The following is a 19,789-nucleotide window of genomic DNA, read 5'->3' as shown; positions in this document are numbered from 1 at the left end:
CATATTTTCCCAATATAACACTACAAGATGGAGTTCTTGGACAGGGAAAGATGGTTGTCATGTATCATGGTCCCCAAAATATTTATATATAATATAATATTATTATATCTGATATTATACATATTATTATTATTATACATATTATACATATGTATTATCTGATAAACCAAATAGAAGTAAAAGGATAAATGGTAGAATGTAACATTCCTTAAGCCTATCACAAGACCTAACAAGATGTAAAGGGAGTTTCTCTAGGGTGCAGCCTAGAATATCAGAAAGGGAAGGGGAGGAAAGTGAGTTGAAATGAAGAAATCACATCTTCAAGGATATGAACATGTACGGCTAAGCACAACTAATAACAGTGCATCTAAATTCCAAAATCAATCTCCATAATAGTCTATGTGTTTCCTATTGCCAAAGGGGCCCTTTAGAGTAGTGAGAGAAGATCTTCACCCTGAAACCTACAGCATCCCTTTTCAGCAGGAAGTAGCTAAGAGAATATGCTGTCCCCTTTTCCCTATGAATCAGGGTGAAGTCTCTCTCAAGGAGGAGTGATAGGGAATGGCAAAGGATACACTGACAAAGGAGACTAATCAGAACTGACTTTGACAAGCACTGTGGCAATTGGACAATTAAAACAGACTTTCAAGGGGGGGGAAGAAGAACGAACTGGGGAGGAGGGTAGTGAAAATAGTGCAACAATGAATGAATGAAAACCCCAAATCTCTGTAAATGTTCATTAAAATTAATAAAATTTAATTTAAAAAAAAAGAAATGAAGAAATCACACTATCATCAAGGATCACCAGAAGTGGAGGACATCTTTTGGGAAACAGGATCTTGCAAGAAAACCTCCTTGAAATCAGAAAAGGCCAAGAAATATGGAGATATCTATCAGGATTATAGAAGGAAACCAAGACTTCATTCCACAACTGACAGAGAGATGGCCCTTCCTTTAGAGGTAACTCTCTGAATTTGGACTTTTTACTTTCCTAAACTGTAAGAGAGTAAATTTTGGTTTGTTAAAGATATCCATTTGCTGATACCCACCTACCACACCACCCATGTCACACACCACAGACACATACACCAGGATTCAAACCTGAATCAATCCAGTTTTAATCCATAAACTCTAACAACATATGTAATATTGATATATACTGGTTCTTCTCTCTGTGACTTAAGTTATACACAATACAGTGGATTAAATAAAAAATGATAATTTGGGGAAGAAAAAGATCAACCAATAAAACGGAGCCGTATCCCTCACACAATCTTAACAAATAATAAACAAGTAACGGCATTTAGTTCTTGCCCTAAGTAAAACTAAATCTCTCCAACAGTGTCAGATGTATTACTAATTGCACAATTACATTATGCAGTTGTGCTGATAATAAAATTCTTGGAGTGCTTTCAGCAAATTCAAGTTTGGAGAAAATAATGGCTTGCTTTAAAATTATTTACTAAATTAAGCAATTCTTTACTCAACATTGTTTTTAATAATTCAAGCACAGGATGTTTTATTATGAGTGCTTTCCATAAGCAAGTTAAAAAATAATTTCATCTCTTATTAGCATACACTTGGTTGCTCTAGTAAGGAATTCTTTAGAAAAAATATTTATTACCTAAAAACTATTTCATATTCCTGCTTTGTTTATGAATAAAGAATTTTTCCACCCTTTCCATGATTTTTGTTAACTGGCATTACAGTCTCTCCCTCACACTCTAAGGACTGGCAATGCTGAAGAAGGAAGGAAACAGTTTCATTTACTTTCCTCAGCAGGTGATCACAGATGCTTGCAATTCAACTCTTCCTTAGGATTAAGTGGCGGAAAAGATATTTCATGATGGGATGTTTTTTTCTCCTTTCCGTAGATAACTGAAGCATCTCTTTTACCATCCTGTCATTAAGAAGTGGGGTCTATCATGTTAAATATAAAAATAGAAATATACTTTAAAATTGAAGGATAGGATCAAGATAATAACAACCAAAAAAGAGAAGTAGCACTATTAATTTCTGACAAAATAGACTTTAATGCACGCAAAGTCAGAATAAGGAAAATTTAAAAGTCTTTAAAAAACTCCTCAAGCCCACAATACGGTTGAGCCCTTCCCAGCTAGGACAATGATGAAATATTTCCTGGGCCAGAGTGTGCTCCAGAGTTCTTGGGACCAAACGTTCACCACCTTCTGGCAGCGGTCCCCAAATCCCTACAGCAAACATGTCTTGACGGAAGACATAGTACACCAGGAGGTTACCTGTGACCAGAAGCTCCTGTTCCAGAGACTCTTGACAGGATGCCCTGCTGGACTGAGCGATTGTTTCCTGCTAATGTTGCTCACTCGGTGTACATCCTGGAGGACTCTATTGTGGGCCTACAAAATCAGACCATGATTACCTTCACCTAGAACATCAACCATGCCCAGCTGATGGAGGAATGTTGTGCTTACTGTGTGAACTCTGATATAACAGTGATTGGACCAAAATCTGCTGAGAAGCCTGGGTCTCCTCTAGCTTCTTTGGTGTCTCCAGAGCTGTCCAGGAATTTGGTCTGGCTCAATTTAAAAGCAATGTGACCAAGACTATGAAGGGTTTTGAATATATCTTGGCCAAGCTACAAGGTGAAGCCCCTACTAAGACACTTGTTTAAACGGCCCAACAAAGCCAAGGAAAAGGCAAAAGAGACAGCACTGGTAGCTACAAAGAAGGCCAGTGACCTAGTCAGCAAAGCAGCCACCAAGAAACAGCAGCAGCAGCAGCATCAACAATTTGTGTAACCATCATAACACAGCAGACAATCCAGCTCCAACCCAATGTGCTCTCTTATTGAAACATCAACATCCAGCCCTATCTCTTGCCTAAGTGATAGGCTGGGGCGAGGGGTAAAGGTCTTGTTTGACATCTACAGAACAGTACGCATGTTATCCATGGTCTGTGCTGAATGTGCATATTATTCCCATTTGGCATCTGAGGCACAGAGAGGTACAGACTTGCCTGGGTCAGTGTGCAAGTGAAGTGGGAAATGCTAGACTGTAAGCTCTGTCAGGTCAGGGATCTGTTTGCTCTCTGATGTGTCCCAAGTATTTGGAATAATATCTAGTATGTAATTGACACTCAATAAATAACTGTTGACTTCAGTTAGACTACCCCCCCAAAAAAGTCTGTTCAAGTATTCTACATCTGTCCATGTCAGTCTGGGTAGGGTATGAGATTCAAGGAAACCACCCACATGGAAGCTAGAACATGATTGGGTTATGGAAGAAATGGAAAAATGAAATGAAGAAAATTTCTCACAAAATGATAATGAAAACACAACATACCAACACCTCTGGGATTCAGTGATGGCCATTTTCAGGAGGCAGTTCATAGCAATAGGCAAACACATTAAAAAAAAGGAATAAAGAAGAAAAATTAATTTTTAACTCCACACTTCCATAAAATAAAAAAAGAACAGAAATCTTACCCCATGGCCTCTAGTAGAAAGGAAATTATAAGGAAAAGAGCTGAAACGAATGAGATAGATAACGGGGGGGCTGCAGAGGGGGGGGGGGGGGGGGGGGGCGCCGCGGGAGGAGATAAATAAATAAATAATTGGCATGATCAACAAGCCCATTAATTGGTTCTTTGAAAAGGTAAATAAAATGGACAAAACATTGGCAAATTTAACAAAAGGCAATAAAGAGAAGATAAAAATAACTCAAATGAGAAATGATAAAGGTAACATCATAACAGAACCAGATTAAACTAAATCAATAATATCAGAATATTATGAAAAGCCCTACTCTAATGAATTTGAAAATCTAGAGGAAATAGCCAAACTCCATAAAACTTATGCCATCCCAAGGGCATCCATTTTTATCTTTCTTCAGTGTCTACCAGGTTCCTACGGGAACCCAGGACTGCACCAATGTTTTTACCAGTTACTCACTAAAAAGAAAGGAGTAATCTCCCCCTAATTTCCTATACACTCCCAGGATCGGCAGTGTGACTTTATACCGTGACCACAAAACAAGAGGCTGACCATCTTCTCCTTTGCCACTCCCCCCTCCAAATGAGTCCAGATTTGTACCACTTTATATCTCATACTAGAAGTACTTGAACCTTCAGATTTAGATACTCCTTTTGGAGAATGCCAGAGGACCATGCTGACTCTGAGGGATGAGAAAAGGGAACGTCTAGCCTGCAACAAGCCCCTAGATTGAGGAAGATACAATTTCAGACTGTATTTATTGCCTTCAACTAGACACTCTTGTGATTCCGAAGCCCAGTACAGGTCACATTACATAAGAAGCACATAATTTAGTACTTCCCTGCGCAAATTTTAGGCAACTCAAAGTTGCAAATAGCTATCTCGGGTAAGATACCACTGTGGGTTTATTATATGGAGCATGTTGTCCTGGAATAGAAATGTATGAGAAATTCTACTGGGGTTAGGTGTGACCTCTTAACTGCTGCCCATGTATACCTTACAACTAGGACTGGCTCTCATGCAGATCTGGTTCTGGTTACTACCTCTCCTTGTGCTTTATACTTCCTCGTGCTGGCATAGTGAGCCATAGAGCCATGTATGACTTGGTTCCTTACCTACACAAACCCCCACCCCTGGACTGGCAAAGACTGCATCTCAAGCCAGATGGTTTGAAGCTAGCAGAAAATCCATACTAATCTGGGTACCCCAAACCTTGATGTCCCCTAAATTGTCAGGGTTGTATTCTTTCTCCATACCTATTCAATCTGTTGTTGTTGTTGTGTGCCGTCGAGTCGTTTGCAACTCATAGCAACCCTATGTACAACAGCCCTAAACCCTGCTCTATCCTGTGTCAATCGCATGGCCTCTGACACACCCATCCTGATTACCCCAGTCACTGAATCAATCCACCTCATAGAGGGTCTTCCCCTCCTGTGCTGTCCCTCCACCTTACCAATCATGATGACCTTCTCCAAGGACCCGTCTCTCCTTACAACATGTCCAAAGTATGTCAGACGAAGCCCCAGAATCCTTGCCTCCAAGGAGCAGCCTGGTTTAATCCTCTCCAGGATGAATCTGTTTGTTTTCTTGGCAGTCCAGGGTACATTCAATAATTTTCTCCAGCACTACAGCTCAAAGGCATCAATTCTCCTTCTATCTTCCCTAGTTATTGTCCAACTCTGATGCATAACAAGTGATTGCAAAGACCATGGCCTATATCAGGCACACCTTAGTCTCCAGAGAGACACCGTTTCTCTTGAGTACTTTAGAGAGGTCCCTAACAGCAGACTTTCCCATCATGATATGTTTTTTGGTTTCCTGGCTGCTGGTGCCAAGAGTGTTGACCATGGAGGCAAGCAAACTGAACAATCTCAATCTCTTCACCATCCATCCTGAGGCTACTGATTGGTCCAGTGGTGAGAATCTTTGTCTTCTTGACATTGAGCCTCAGTCCATACTGAAGGTTTCAGTCCTTGACCCTCTGCAGCAAGTGCATGAGGTCCTCCTCAGTTTCAGCAAGCATGGTTGTGTCATCTGCATAACGCACATTGTTAATAGATCTTCCACTAATCCTGACGCCACACTTCTCCTCATAGAGCCCGGCTTCTCAGATAATCTGCTCTGCATTCAGGTTGAAAAGGTATGGAGACAGGACACATGCCTGGCATACACCGTTTCCAATTTTGAACCATGCGGTGTTACCTTGCTCTGTTCTAACGACTGCCTCTTGGCCCAAGTATAGGTTTTACATTAGCACGATTAAATGTTCTGGGATTCCCATTCTTCTCAGAGTCAGCCACAATTTGTTATGTTCCACACAGTCAAATGCCTTTGCATAATCAATGAAACACAGATAGACATTCTTCTGGTATTCCCTGCTTTCAGCCAAGATCCATGCTTAGCAAATTATCCGAGAACCTGAACTCTATAAAAGGGAGTGTGGCATCAAGATTGGAAAGAGACTCATCAATAATCTGCATTATGCAGATTACACAATTTTGCTTGCTGCAAGTGAGGAGGAGAACATGGAGCATTTGTTGCAGAAGATCATGGAATGCAGCCTTCAGTATGGATTGTATGGATTGCATCTCAATGACAAGGAAACAGATTCTTACCACTGAACCAATAGGCAGAGTCATGATGGATGGAGAGAAGATTGAAATGGTCAACACCTTCATCTCACTTGGACCCACTATTAACATCCTTGATACCAGTAGCCAGGAAATAAGGAGACACATTGCACTGGGAAAATCTGCTGGTAGGGACCTCTCCAAATGGTTGAAAAGTAATGATGTCAGTTTGAGGACCAAGATGCATCTGATTTAGGCCATAGTCTTTATAATTACTTGCTATGCATCTGAGAGTTGGACAATGAATAAGCAAACAGAAAAAGAATTGATGCCTTTGAGTTGTGGTGTTGGAAAAGAGCACGGAATATCCCATTGAGCGGCTCAAAGAAAAAAACATATATGTCTTGGAGAGAGTTGAGCCTCATAGGAGGTAAGAACGATGAGGCTTCGCCTCACATACTTTGGGAAAATTGTTAGGAGGGGCCATTCCTTGGAAAAGGATATGCTGCTGGGAAGGGTGGAGAGTCGTCAAAGGAGAGGAAGACCTTCAATCAGGTGGGTTGACACAGTGACTACTGCAATGTGTTCTTGTGTACAAAGAAGTGTGAGAATGGCACAGGATAGAACAGGGTTCAGATCTTTTATTTATGGGATCGCTATGAGTCTTACTCGACTCAATGGCACCTAACAACAGAGGAGAAATTAAACAGAAGAAGAATCAACAAGACTAGATTTTCGGTCTTTGAAAGGATTAATAGAATTAACAAACTACTGACAATAAGAAAATAAAAGAGGAGATGTAAATAATGAGAATAAGAAATTAAATTAGTGGCATCACAATAGAAGCAACTGAAATAAAAAGGATGATAATATCATATTATAAAGTATTATACTTCAATAAATTTGAAAACTTAGAAAAAATAGACAATGTTTTTGAAATGCTCTGCCTACTTAACATAGCACAAAGGTAGAACATTTTAACAGACCCAACAAAAAAGAAGAAACTGAATCTATATCTTTGAGAAAGAAATTAAATCCTTTAAGTGAGGAAAAGACAAATTCATTAACAAATATTGCTATCAAAACTAGATTATACACAAAATGATACAACCACTCTGGATGATAGTTTGGAGTTTCCTCAGAAAGCTGAACATAGAAATTCCATATTACCCAGCTATTCCACTGCTTGGAATATACCCTGAGAAAATGAGACCTGAGGTACAAATGGAGACTTCTTCACCAATTTTCATAGCAGCATTATTCATCATAACAAGAACATAGTAACAGCCAAAATGTCCAACACAATTGAGTGGATTGAGAAATTATGGTACATTCACATGATGGGGTACTACACAGCCTGCAGGAACAATGATTTTATAAATCACTACCTAACTTGGAAGGGACTGGAGAGCATTATTCTAAGTGAACTAACTCAGTTCCATAGGACAAATACCATATAGGACCATTATTGTAGAAATGGATAACTAGTAAAATGTGTATGAGGACCTAAGGGGGGGAGTTGGAGAGCTGAGGGCTGGAGATGGGGAGGGAAGTGGGTAATCATGGGCTGGCACAGTTTGATAGGAGCGTGGGTTGGGGAGCTGTGGGAGTGGGTTGGGGAAGTGGAGGGGATCTGGTGTGAGGGGCAAAGTATACGGACTTTGTAGGTAAACCCGTGTAAAATTAAAAAAATTAATTAATTACAAGAATTTTTTTAAAAAGTCAATGGAGGGATCAAAGTGAGAAAGATGACACCTGGATTTAAATAATTACTTACTTTCTGTTTATCTTTTTTTTTTTCCTTAACAATTGACTGAGTCCTACTTTTAGAACAAGAGATAGGTAAAAGTGACAGGCACAAGGAAAAAAAACTGGATTATATATTGATCAAAAATTGAAAGAAGATTCTTATCTCACACAGTGGATAATAATTAACTCAAGATGGATAAAAGATCAAGGTGAAAATATAAAACTCTTCGAATCATGAAAGAAAAATTAAGGACAAATTTAGGTTTAATTAATCTATGGCATAAATTAAATTGTCAAGTATATGGTTTTGTTATTGTTGTTAGATGCTGCTAAGTTGAATATGACTGGTAGCAACCCTGTAAACAATAGATACGAACTTTGTCCTGTTTTGTGACATCCTCATCATCTCTGATATACTTAAGACCATTATTATGGTGACTATGTAAATCCATCTCAAAGAGGCTCTTCCTCTCTTTCACCAGCCCTCCACCTGTTCAAGCATGATACCCCTTTCCAAAGAAGAGTCTCTCCTAGCAACATGCCCAAAGTATATGAGATGTATGTAGCTTTGTCATCTTTGCCTCCCGGGAACACTCTGGCGGAAACTTCTCCAAGACACATCTGCTCTTTTAGTATTCCATGGGATGTTCAGTACTCTTGTCCAACACCACAGCTCAAAAGGTACCAACCCTTCTTTGCCATCCTTCTTCATTGTCTAGCTCTCAGATGCATACCAATTGATTGAAAAGATCATGGCCCATATAAGACAGACTTGAGTTTTCAAACTGATACTCTTGCTTCTCTATAATTTGGAGAGATTTTTTTAAGGAGTTAGAAAAGGCAATTGGTATACTTATTTGAAAGGGAAAGAGACCCTTGAATTAACAAATCTATTCTAAAAAAAATAAAAATGAACTAGGTATCTCACTCCAGGATCTCAAAAACTACTACACAGTCATAGTATCCAAAGCAACATGGTATTGGTACAATTACAGACACAAAGACCAATGAAACTGAACACATAACCCAAAAATTAACCCATCTACCTATGGTCAATTGGTATTAAACAAGGAAACAAAAACCTATCAAATGGGAAGCAACAACCTCTTCAACAAATGATGCTGGAAAAACTGTACATCAACCTGCAGAAAACTGAAACAGGATCCAACATCTCACACCACACACAAAATTCAACTTCAAGTGGCTCAGAGACCTAGGGGTGAAGTTTAGAACCATAAGAATCATAAAAGACAAAAAAGAACCTAATTTAGAACGACTAGCCTATGTAATAAATAAGCTTGCAAATGTGTCCAGAAGTGCACAAACAGGAAAAGAATAACATCAACAAATTAGACCTAAAAATCAAGTCCCACTTTACATCAAAAACTTTTCCCAATAGGGCGAAAAGAAAGCCTACAGACTGGGGTAAAAATTGGCAAAGACATTGTTTACAAAATACTACAGGGTCTCTTCAAGGAAAAAAAATATATATAACCCAATAACAAAATAGGCAAAGGACATGAAAAGACTCTTCACAAAGGAAGACATTGAACTGTCAGCAGATACAAAGAAATGCTAGACATCACTGGCAGTAAGAGAGATGCAAATCAAAACAATGAGATACCATCTCACCCTAGTACCAATAACAAAGTTTAACAGAACAAAAAGCAAGGAATGCTGGAGAGGATGTGGAGAGATTGTAACTCTCTTGAACTGCTCGTGGCATTTTAAAATAGTACAACTATTCTGGAAGGCAGTTTGGTGTGTCTCAAAAAACTTGAACATAGAATTCTCATATGACCCAGCTATTCCACTGCTAGGAATATATTCTAATGAAACATGAACAGAAATATGTACACCTATACTTGCTCTGGTGGCCTAGTGGCAAGATGCTGCACTGCAATCGCAAAGGCAGGCGGTTCAAATCCACTAGCTGCTCCACAAAAGCAGGGTGAGCAATTTCTTCCCTTGTAATTAGCTGCCTCGGAAAACCCACCAGAGGGTTAGCTAGGGTTTGGTTCTGACTCAATGGTCCCCAACAACAACAACATACTTGGACCAGGAAGCAATAGTCAGAACAGAGCAGGGAAACTCTGCATAGTTCAGGATCAGGAAACGTGTGTCAGGGATACATCTTATACCCATACCTTTTCAATCTATATATTGAACAGATCATTTGGGAGGCTGCACATTATGAGGACAAATGTGGCATCAGCATTGGAGGAAGACTCATAAACAATCTGTGTTATGCAGATGACACAACCGTGCTTTGTGGAACTGAAAAAGACATGAGGTGTTTGATGCAGAAAGTCAAGGACTGTAGTCTTCATTATAGATTGAAGTTCAACATAAAAAAAACAAAGATTCTCACCATTGGTCCAATTGGCAGCTTCATGGTAGACAGAAAAGATATTGACATTGTTAACAGCTTCAGCTTGTTTGATTTCATGATTAACACTCCTGGCACCAGGAGTCAAGAAATAAAAAAATGAATTATATTGGGAAAGTCTGCTGTCAGGGACTTCTCCAGAATACAGAAGAGAAATGATGTCATTCTGGAGACTAAGAGGTGCCTGATCCAGGACATGGGCTTCAAAATCACTTACCATGTAGCAGAGAGAAGGGCAATGACTAAGGATGACAGAAGAAGAATCAATGTCTTTGAGTTGTGGTGCTGGAGAAGAATCTCTAATATACCAAGGATTGCCAGGGTGAACAAATAGGTCTGTTGTGGAGAGGGGAGAAAACCAAGCTGTTCCCTGGAGGCAAAGATTTTTGAAGCTCCACCTCACATACTTAGGGCACATGGCCAGGAAGAATCAGTCCTTGAAGAAGGACATCATGCTTGGAAGGGTGGAGGGGCAGTGCAGGAGAGGAAGACCCAGGATGACATGGATTGACTCAGTGACTGGTGGAGAAATGGGACTAGGTTTGTCAGAGATGATGAGATTGGCTCAGAATAGGACAGGATTCAGAGCTATTGTACATAGGGTGGCTAAGAATCACATGCAACTTGACGACACATAACAACGACATGGTCATAGCAGCGTTATTCACAATAGCAAGAAAATGGAAATGTACCAAAAGCCCATCAACAAAAAATGGATTGAGATATTGTAGGACATTCATTATGCAGTAATAGGGAGTTATAATTGTAGCACGGGAGCATCTAGAGAGTGTTATGCGGAGTGAGCTAACTCAGTTTCGTAAGTACCAATATTATATAAGATGATTATGGTAAAAATAGAATAAATGTTTGAAAGAAGAAAAGGAAAAGGGTAGAGAATGCAAAAATAGGAAGGAGGCATTTAGTAGATGGATAGAAGAGGTGAATGAATAGGAAAGCTTCAATGGGGACTTGAAAAGAGGTAGTAATAATCAGCTTAGATCAATAGAAATCAAGTGAATAAAATGTAATGTATATGAATGACTGGATGAAACCCAATGTAAATAAAAGATTATATAAAACATAATGTACATGAATGAAACATAATGCATAGAAAGCATTGTTGTTACTGTTGTTGTTAGGTGCTGTCGAGTCTTAGACGACTCATAGTGACCCTATGAATAAAAGACCTGAGCACTGTTCATAAATTTTCTGGAGGCAAGCCTTTTCGGAAGTGGATGGCACTCCTGCTTCCAAGCTTGTTTTAATCGGGAAGCTCCACCCAACACTGTGCACCATGGGTAACCATTATCACATTTGGCCCATCAGTGTCACAGTGTTTAGCATCACAGCAACCATGAATTACCTCTGTAAGGCAATGCACAGACTAGTACTATACCACTTAGAAGAATGTTTGAAAAAAAAATAATTTAAACCAGACCTGAGGGCCACATATTAAAATCACCCACCTTGAGCTTGGTAGCATAACTTTCTGTCCACTAGGTCAATGTAGCTTTCTCTATGTTGTCAATGTTATTTTTGTTAAGTGCCATCAGTCGTAGACTACTCATAGCGACCTTATGAACAAAAGCCCTGAAAACTGTTCATAGAGTTTTCAGAGGCAAGCCATTTCAGAAGTGGATTCCATTCTTGCTTCCAAGGTTGTGGGTAAGTCAATTAAAAAAATAAGAAAGAAATAATTTGGGAGGTCCTACACTGCAGACTTTCCCAATGTAATATGTTTTCTGATCTCTTAACTACTGTTACCAAGTATATTGACTGTGGATCCAAGTAAAATAAAATCATGAACAATTTCAATCTTTTCTCCATCTGCCATGATATTGCCTATTGTTTCAGTGATGAGAACTTTTCCTCTTCCTGACATTGAGATGTAATACATATCAAAGATTTCAGTCTTTGATCTTCTGCAGCAAGCTTTTCAAGTCTTCCTCACTTTCAGTAAGCATAGATATATGGAAAGAGAGAGAGAGGAAGGGAAGACAGAAGTAGAGAGAAAGAAGGGAGTGCCTTGCAGTAAGGAGTTTCACTATCAACCAAAGGGCTCTCGTGCAAGTCCACCAACTAATTGGTAGAAGAAAGATGAACAATTTCTCAAGTGCCTCTAAAAACTAGCTAAAGTGTCAGTTATAAGTCATTCTGACTTGATGGCACATAACAACAGCAGACACACACACAATATGCACGTATATAGTCATGTATTATGGAAATGAAAATAATGCAAAATCAGGAAAAGATAACCTAAAAGATTTAAATATTCTAAAAATGAATCTGTTATAAACAAATAATTCAAGAAACTAAACTATATGAAGAAGAATGTAACATCAGAATTGGAGGAAGATTCATTACAATCGTTTTTATGAGATAGCACAATCTGTTTGTGAGAGAGTAAAGCAGTTTTAAAGCAATTAAGAAGATAAAAAACTGAGGTGAAGCCCTGTGTTTAGAGCAAGCCCTGTACATTGCTTGGGAGTGACAGGACTGAGGCTTCCTGGGGTGGGGTTGGGGGGGTGGGGGGGCGGGGGGTTCTTTCCTGTGCAGCTTCAGGGCTATCCCGGGGGCCAAGCAGGGAAAGAGACTTTAGTATTCAGAACTTCAAGCAGAAGAAAGATTTTCCTTAGCTCTCAATGGCAGAGCTGTCCTGCCAGCCTCTACCTAAAAGCTGCCTGAGGGGGCAGTCAGGATCTCCCTACACACCTGAGACAAAAGAAGACACTAAGCAGCAGAAGAAAACATAAGGGGAGGGGAGGCTCTGTGCCCGGAGCAAGCATTCTCCATTGCTGTGGAGAGACATGACTGAGACGTCCCTGGGGTTATAGGTCCCTCCATCCAAGGGTCCTTGGCTCTACAGCTGTGGGGCCACCTCAGGGGTCAAGCAAGATAAGAGACTTTACTACACAGAACTTCAAGCAGGGGAAAGAGGTTTTTGTAGTTGAAAGAAAGAGAGAGAGAGAGCGCTGACATGAGACCCTGCACGCAAACTGCTTGAGCTTGCAGCCCTGATCTCTAATCTCCTGCCACTCTAGAAACAAAGAAAGACATTAAGCTCCAGAAGAAAAGGTACATGAGAAACTGCTTGAGTAGAACACCTGGTCTCACACAATTCAGCCACTTCATACATGAAGGAGACCTATAGAGTTGGTGTCAAGGGACTATATCAAAGTAAGGTTCCTACAGGGCTGCAGTGTAGTACAGAAAGACTCTCAAGGACTTTAAGAAAGACAAATTTTCCCAGAAAGGATTTACAGTACAGGGATTAACTAACCCCATAGACTGAACATTTTAACTTGGCAACTAGTTGTTGTTATTGTTAAGTGTCATCAAGTTGTAGACTACTCATAACAACCCTATGAACAAAAGACCCGAACATTTGTATAACTTTCATTGTTTCTCCAAGTTCATAGAGTTTCTGAAGGCAAGCTATTTCGGAAGTGGTGCCAGTCCTGCTTCCAAGTTTGTCTTAGTCGGGGAACTCCACCAAACACTGTCCACCATGAGTAACCATTATTGCATTTGACACATCAGCGTCACGGTGTTTAGTATCACAGCAACCATGAGTTACTTCTGTACAGATGCGAGAAAGGTAATACACAAAAATTACATAATCAGAAGATAAGGATACGTAATTGATGCTATAAAACAAAATGTATATGAATAATTGAATGGAAAACTACGTTTTGAAAATTTTCACTCAAATCACAATTTGAAAACGTTTTCTAAAATATTTTCAAAAGGCATATTTCAAAATGACACAAGTAGCATGACCTTATTTACTAAAAATTTCATGCAACACAAAAATTTTTACATATTTTACACATACACACATATAAGAAATGTGAAATAATTATGAAAATATTAAACATATGATCCTATATTAGTTCTGCAAATGGAGAAAGGCTACATAAGAGGCTTACTTTTATCTATAATCTTTAATGTTCCAAACTTGGGTAAAAATACTTCGGAGTTCATTAAATTGTTAATTTATTTTGGATGTTTGAAAGATTTAATAATTGTTTTAATTGCTCAGGGACCCAACTTCCACATCGTCTTTGCCCTTTAATACCCTCTGCTTAGTCATTTTTTCCCTATTCTTCATCAACTCTCCACAGTCCCCAGCCCTAAGCCCCCTAATCAGGACTGAGGGCTTTTTTTTTCAATCAGAATACTGTAGTTACTTAACAATTAAAAATACAAACAATCCTCGTGGTTTAAAAATAAAATCATTTAAGTTTTTAAAAGAATATTACAGTGGGAAAGGCTTTTAAGGCATAAAGAAGCAGCCTGACTTCATAATGGTGAAATGTTTTTTATTGGTCCTGCAATCGCATTTGCTATGAAAAGCCCTGGTTTAATGCTCAACTGATGACCAAAAGACCAGCAACGGAAATATAGTCATCAGCTCTAAAGGTGAACATCTTGTGATCTGCTTCCATAAAGAGTCTAGTATAGAAACCCGATAAGGCAGTTCTGCTTTGTCACATGGGATTGTGAGAGATCACCTAGTCGCAATCTCTTCAGATTATATTCACTCATACTATAAATATTTATTGAGAACCTACTAAGGGTCAAAGACTCAGAAACTGCCCCTTCCAAGGGGAAGTGGTGCTCTGCAAGCCCTGAGCCACAGGTTCTGTGAGCTAAAACCGTGAACAAGACATAAAAAGTCCCTACACAGCTAGATACCACCAGCTGCTCGGTGAGAGAGAAAGGCAATCTCCTCCCATATGGTTTACAGCCTCTGAAAACCTGCTGGAAGATCAGCTATGGGTCAGTTCTAACTCAACTATACACAATTTTGTCCAAAAAGGTGGCCACTGAATGATTGAAACTCAATGTGAATGAAGGATAGTGTAAAATGTAATATATGCAACTTTGTATGCAAACCAATTGTTGTTGTTGCTATGTGCCATCGAGTCGCTTATGATTCATAGCAACCCTATGTACAAGAGTCCTAAACCCTGCTCTATCCTGTGCCAACCTCACCGTCTCCAACACGCTCACTTCCACCACCCCAATCACAGAATCTATCCACCTCATAGAGGGTCTTCCACTCCTTCGCCACCCTTCCACTGTCCCAAAAATGATGTCTCTCTCCAAGGACCAGTCCCTCCTTGCAACATGTCCAAAGTATGTCAGACGAAGCTTCAGAATCCTTGACTCCAAGGAGCATTCCTGCTTCACCCTCTGCAGGTCAAACCTGTATGTTCTCCTAGCAATCCATGGTATATTCAACACTCTTCTCCAGCACCACAGCTCAAAAGCATAAAACGAAAAAGGTGGCCACTTCAGATGGAATGAGAGAATGTGATCAAGAGTACTGAATACATAAAAGTACTTGAGCAGGATAGACAAGTGGAGTAAACAAGAAGGAAAACAATTACCTGTCTCCTCTCCCTGACAAGATGACATACTATGTGTGCCATAGCAAGAGCAGGGCAAGCATTGAAATAAGTTGCCTTCTTACAGTGCCTGCTCTTTTAAAGAAGGCCTTGAGTTGGTTTGAATGATTCAATTATAGTTTATGTAGTAAAATCACAATATATTTAAGTTTATAAAATTTGGGAGTGCTGATAACTAGAACAAGAAATATTATGGATAGAAGACCTGGCATGAGAGACTCAGAACGGGTATCGTGAGCCTTTCAGGAGCCTGATGCAGCTTGGATTATTGCCAAGACTGTGGTGCTCAACATAAATTCAAAGCAGTGCTGTCAACCACCACCTTTGAGTGGGACACCATTGTTTTCAACTCTGTTGGTTGGCATATTAGGCTGTTATGCAGTGCACATTCAGTGTTTGGGGGTGGGGGGTTATGAGACTAAGTTTTGAACAGGCAATCAACTAACAATTTTTCTCCTTCTGGTACACATACCTTTTACAAATTTTGTTTTATTTTTTTCCCAATTTTATTTCTTTGGCCACGACTGAATTGGGGATGTCCAGTTGGAATTCTTGCTAGAAAGCCAGAGACAATGATAAAATGGAGATAGATGGTAGGAAGAACAGATGCTTTAAAACAGCAGGCATTGTAAGAAGGTAACTTATTGCAGTGCTTGTGCTGCCCCTGCTGTGACACACATAGCGTGTTTTCGTTGGGACTGCTAACTGAAAGGTTGAATTTACCAGCTACTCGACAGGATGGATAGTCTCCATTCCTGGACTTACAATCTTGAAACTCTATAGCTAGTACTCCATAGGTTCCCCATTCTTCTGGGACATGGACCCTCATTTCCACTCTGAAAACCATTATCTTTCTCTCTCTCTTGTTATACCCTTGTTATTATTTTTCTTTTTTAATTGTTATTTTTTTTAACGACTGATTCTTGATCTATGGTCAGGTTCTGTGTGAGCACAAATAAGTGTGCTGTTATTTCCTTTTTTATTCTCAATGCTGTCCATAATTTATTATGATTGATACAGTCTAATAGTCATTCTATTCCTAGCCTCATTTCTGTCACCAAATCTGTACTTTCCAATTACCATTCTCACTTCATTGTTTCCAGCTTTATTTTCCCTCTTTTTGTATCTTCCCTCCTCATATTTTTATTAGTTTGTATATAATCACTCGTATTGTGTTTCATGGATATAAATTGTGTTTCATTCAAGCACATGGGGAAAGGGAAAGGGGCAGAAAAAGGGAAGGAGGGAAATCACTAAAATAGTAAATTTTAGTGGGCAGATGAGGAAGTGTGAAGGAATAACAAAGATTCAATGGAGATTAAAAAAGATGGAATAGTAATAAGCCTAGATCAATAGTAATTGATTCTGTAAAATATCAAAAGTAATTAATTCTATAAAATACAAAGTATATGAATGATTGTAGAAAACCACTTTTTAAAATTCTGATTTATTTACAAAGTTTGAATACATTGTTTTTCAGGGTATTAATCATAGGGCTGTGTAACGGAGCAAGTACCCAAAAAGATCACCGAGTCAATTAGCCAAATTAGCAAAGTTTATTCCAAGTTCGAACTGGGGCCCTCATGGACTGAAACAGCAGCATCCATGTGAGAGCCCCAAGACAAAGCCAGTTCTTCCTTTTATACCTTTTTAATTCTTTGTCTAACTAATTGAGCTATGGTTGGCTATTTAGAGCAGCTGATATAATGGCTTGCATTCGTTTTGTTGACCATTGCACAGGTGGGTAGCCTGGAGACTTGTTGGGGTCTGATTGGTGAATAGTTACCCTTAGGTACAGGAATGCAGGGAAGTTTTTCTATGCCTTTACAAAGAAGAACATTTTGCCTCTATATGAGATAAGGTATCCACGCAGGCAGGAGGAGGGGGAAGAAGGGGGAGCAATGCATTCGGTCTGAAGGAGGAGGGGCAAAGGTAGCTGCACTTTAGTGTAAGCTGAGGTTTGATTCTTACAGGTTGCACAAATTCGATAGGTAAGTGGGAAGAAGGAAATGGAAACCATACTTTCAACTACTGTATCCAGGACGAAGCCGATCAAACCATTTCGCTCACCCTTAACATAGTGATTGGTTCCAGGAGGAACACATGAGTTACGGAGCCAATGAAAAGAATTGTCTTTCACTGAGTGTAAAAGTAGGTGCTCTTCTGAGTATGAAGAAAGTAGGTCTTCAATTGTTGCTCTCTTCTTGAAATCTGAAAGCAAGCTTATGAAGAAACCTACTAAATCCAGTCTGATAGGCTAATTCTGACTTTTGGTAACCCTCTGTCAGGCTTCTGAAGTCAGACAGTTTTACAGGAAGAAACCACTGCCCATTTTCTCCCACAAAGCAGCTAGTGGCTTAGAAATATTGATTTATCTACTAACAAACACATAAGATACTACATCACAAAGGCTCAGCAGAAAGTGGAGCCAAAAGATAAAGAGATAAATTCTCAATGGCATCTTTTGAACCCCAGTGTTATGTAGTATCTAAAGCCAGTCTTACTCTAGACTGTACATGTCCCTACATAACACTTCCTTTTTACTTATTTGATAATAGTTTACCATCACTTACAGAAATTACTGAACTCTGAATGACACCCTGTCCCACAACACACAACAATACTTTTGGTGCTGAAAACCACTCTACATCTATTTGCTCCAAGCTTATTTTGTCTTTGCTTTTCTGAGTTCCTGCAAGGGAGACATCAAGGAGCAGCTGGAAGAAGAAATAGAGGAAATGACAGATGAGAAGAGTGAGACCATCCACAGCTTCAGGGCCAGCAGATATTAATGGGAAATGTTAAATCACTGGAGTCCTCAGGTTGTTTAATATCATATATCGATTTGCTTTTGTTTCCCTGAAGGAAAAAGGATTTGACTAACAGCCAATGTTCCCATGAGAGCAAGTGCCAGAAGGGTTTTACTGAACACAGAAGAATGGAAGGCCAGAAAGGAAAAGAAAAAGGGAAGAATGATGGGTTGTGAAATTGGAAAATAATATGTACCTCGCTGGGGCTGACATGGCTCTGAACAAGCAAGTGAAGAGGGTGAAATTTATCTTGAGCAGCTTGCCACTTACTCTAATAGCATCTGTAACCACTTTCCTACTTCACTATTCCTCTCTCCAAGGTACATCATATTGGTGTATAAGGAAAACAAAAGGAAATTAGAGTTGTTCTTAAGTACATTTCAGACGTTCAGTCCTTGGTCCTTGAACATACTCTATATATACATTGATTAGGGCTAGACAACATGCTTTTATAATTTTTATTGTTGTTGTTATTGTTGTTCCTTTGAGGAAATTTGTCTCTGGTGGCCTAGTGGGTAAGGAGTTCTGCTGACAACCCCAAGGCAAGTGGTTTGAGTCCAGCAGCTACTACTGCTTAGTAGAAAGATGGACAATCAATCCCCTCTTATGCAAATTATAACCTCTAAAAATCCATTGCTGTCATTGCTATGTGCTGTCGAGTCACCTGCAACTCATAGTGACCCTATGGATAATAGCCCTGTCCTGAGCCAGTCTCATTAATTCTGACACACCAACTTCCACTGTCCCAGTTACTGTATCAATCCATCTCTTATGCCTTTGGGATTACAGCACAGCTTCTTGCCACAAGGCTCGTTGTTGTTGTTGTTGTTGATTGCTTTCAAGCCAAGCATGACACACAGCAACCCTATAAACAAAAGGCCTGAAACCTCTCTACAAAATTGACATTTACCAAAGTTCATAGAGTTTTTGGAAGCATGTTATTTAGGAAGTGGATGCCACTCTTGCTTCCAAATCTGTCATAGTATGTTATTGTTGTTATGTGCCACTGAGTTGCCTGCGATGTACAGCAACCCTATGTACAGCAGCTCTGAACCCTTCCCTATCCAGAGCCAGTCTCACGAATTCTGACACACTAACCCCCATTGCCCTAGTTACTGTATCAATCCATCTTATCTAGGGTCTCCATAAATCCAAAATATGGCATATATTATCCAATTCTCCTGACAATATTTTAAGGCAAGTTGATCATCCCCAATTTTTCACACAGAGACATGGAGTTTAGAATTTAGGGAAAAGTGTTCATCAAGGTAGTATTCTTTTACCATACTTACCAATCTGTATGATGAGTAAGTAATTTAAGAAGTTGGACTATACAAAAAAGATCACTGCATCAGGATTGATGGAGGACTTTTGTTGCAGTTATGTGC

The 19,789-nt window shown here is 39.4% G+C and overlaps 1 pseudogene; it reads left to right on the top strand.

The window, feature by feature from the left end:
• The first annotated feature begins 2,124 nt into the window (after positions 1 to 2,124).
• LOC102850768 lies at positions 2,125 to 2,777 on the top strand (annotated as a pseudogene).
• Positions 2,778 to 19,789: the final 17,012 nt, after the last annotated feature.

The sequence above is a fragment of the Elephantulus edwardii genome, unplaced genomic scaffold (genome assembly GCF_000299155.1).
Source record: "Elephantulus edwardii isolate Elephantulus edwardi_28Jun2011 unplaced genomic scaffold, EleEdw1.0 scaffold00149, whole genome shotgun sequence".
Classification (NCBI taxonomy): domain Eukaryota; kingdom Metazoa; phylum Chordata; class Mammalia; order Macroscelidea; family Macroscelididae; genus Elephantulus; species Elephantulus edwardii.
This window is presented reverse-complemented; position numbering and strand designations above follow the sequence as displayed.